The sequence below is a fragment of the Sapajus apella genome, unplaced genomic scaffold, assembly GCF_009761245.1.
Source record: "Sapajus apella isolate SASKATOON/1434 unplaced genomic scaffold, GSC_monkey_1.0 scaffold8879, whole genome shotgun sequence".
Taxonomy (NCBI): Eukaryota; Metazoa; Chordata; class Mammalia; order Primates; family Cebidae; genus Sapajus; species Sapajus apella.
Genome location: NW_022445800.1, coordinates 35 through 2663, shown reverse-complemented (window position 1 = coordinate 2663; position 2629 = coordinate 35). Strand labels below are relative to the sequence as shown.

Below are 2629 nucleotides of genomic sequence, written 5' to 3'. Positions count from 1 at the left end.
AAAGGAAAGTCTTTTCAACAAATGGTACCCAAACTATTAGATATTTAAAAGCAAAAAATTGGGCCATACCTCACATCATGTACATAAATTAACTCAAAGCAGGTTGTAGACTTAAATGTAAAACCTAAAAACTTCTATAAAACTTCTAGGAAAAATTAAAAAAAATTTATTGAAGTTGGATTAGGCAAAGATTTCTTAGAGTTGACATCAAAAGTATGATTCATAAAGGAGAAATTTGATAATTTGGACTTAATCAAAATAAAAACATATCTTCAAAATACACTTATACAAACTACACACTGGGAAAGAGTTACTGCAAAGTATGTATCTGATAAAATATTGTATTCGGAATACATAAAGAACTCTAAAAATTCATCTAAAAATGTAACTCAGTGAAATAATACTCTACCAAGGAAGATATACTGATTGCAAATAAGCACACTAAAGCATGTTCAGCATAATTCTCAGGGAAACGTCAATTTAAACCATAATGAGTTACCACTGCACACTTAATATCATGGCTAAAATTTTAAAAACTGATTATACCATGTGTTGGAGAAGATATGAAGGAACAGGAAGTATCACACACTACTGGTGGGGATAGCTCTATAAAGTGGTACAGCTATCTTGGAAAACAGCTTGTCAGTTTCTTAAGAAGGTAAACCTATACTGATCATATAATCTAGCCATTCATCTCCTAAACATTTACCCAAGAGAGAGTTACCCGAGTGAAAATAAATTATACATGCATAGAAAGACTTGTAAATCAATTTTTTGACAGTTTATTTTGGCACATTTATTGGCATTAAACATAAGACCCTTTTCTTCACTGGCATCAGGAAGCCACACCCAAAGGAACTCCCTCTGCATCATTTCTGCAACAAAGTCTCAGGCCTTAGCAGTAGCCTGAGTTGCCCCCAGGGCTGTGATCTGCCAAATGTTCTGGCTCATCATTTCCATGACAGCCTGTTTCATGATGTGCTTCTCCTGGAGAGCTGGCTGAATTTTCTCCATCTGCGTGGTTAGGAAGTCTGTCTTCCTCTTGAAGAAGTCCTTGGCATCCTCAGCTATCTTCTCTATGTGGTACACAGTTCCCACATCGATGAGCACATGTTCCACATCATGCAGCTTCTCAGGGACATACATAGAACTTGTCAGTGGCATGAGTAATTCTCTTCCCTAGTTGCTCTTATTCAGCATGTTTAGTCTTTGGCTTCTACATACTTGGTCTGTACCACCTTGGGCTGATCAGTGGACATGGACAAGAACTCCACTTCCTGGTTCAGCTGGTTCTTCAGCATTTCTAGCTGCAGCAGATTCATCTCCATGATAGTCTTGGCAGTTTTATTTATAAAAGCCTAAAACTGGAAAAAAACAAGTATCCATCCATAGGTGACAGATAAACAGATTGTGGTACACCCATGCAATGAAATACTACTCAGCAATAAAAACAAGTGAACCATTATAGATACGTGTAGCAATGTGGGTGAATCTCAAATTATGTTGAATGAGAGAAGCTAGAGAAAATATGATATAATCATGCATTATTACATACATATCCAACTTTACGAAATGCAAACTAATCTACTAGAACAGAAATTCTGCTTGGGGGGCAGGGAAGGGTGAAAAGAAGCAGAAGATTGCAAAGGAATAAGGAGACTATGGGAGGTTCACTATGTAGGTTGTGATGATGGTTTCACAGGTGTGTTCATATGCAAAAATGATCAGACTGTGCACTTTAAATACACATAACTTACTGAATGTCATATTTCCTTCGAAGCTGTAAAGGAAAAATTTTTACTTTCTTAGATAAATGTAGACTTATTCAACTTGAAGATAGACCTCTATTTTACCTTTTAAAAAATGTATTCTGACAACATACCCTAGCAGTATATAAAATTATTTTCTTTTATAGCTTCAGAGTATACTTCATTGTATTTAATATGTCTTTCATTGATGACCATTTTGGTTGTTTCCAGTCTTTTGTTATAAGTCATGCTCGAATAATATAGTTTTGTGCATATATTTTTTCCAGCATTTGTTGTTACATACCCAGTATCTTTGAATTAGATCTTTAGCAGTGGGATTGTTGAGTCAGTAGGTAAATAAACAAGTTATTTTGGGAGATGTTGCCAAATCATAGGGGTTGCATGATTTTATATAAAAATCAGCAGAGAATGAGAGTGCCTGCTTCCTCCACATTCTCTCACCTACAGAGTGTGTTGTCAAATGTTTGGATCTTGCCAAGATAAGTGAGAAATCATATTTCATTGTAAGGTTCAATTTGTATTTCTTTTTATTATGAATGAGGCAAAGCATGTTACTATATGTTTTTTAATTATTTGCATTTCTTTTCATGCAATCTGCTCATTTCCTCAGCCCCTTTTTCTCTAGGTTTGTTGGCTGCTATCTTCTTATTTATAAAGCACTTTTTATGTTAGGAATATTAATCCTTCAAAATATGTTACAAATATTTTTTCTTAGATTATCATTGTCAACCCTGCTTATTTTGAAATTTGTGGATTGGGGTTGGGCAAGTTTTTTTGTTTTACTGTAATCAAATTTACAAATCTTTTCCTTTGTTGCTTTTGGATTTTGATACATGATTAGGAAGGTCTTCCCCACTCAC

General features: G+C 34.8%; 1 pseudogene; it reads right to left on the bottom strand.

The window, feature by feature from the left end:
• Positions 1-865: 865 nt before the first annotated feature.
• On the bottom strand, positions 866-1328 carry LOC116548263 (annotated as a pseudogene).
• Between the last annotated feature and the right edge of the window lie 1301 nt (positions 1329-2629).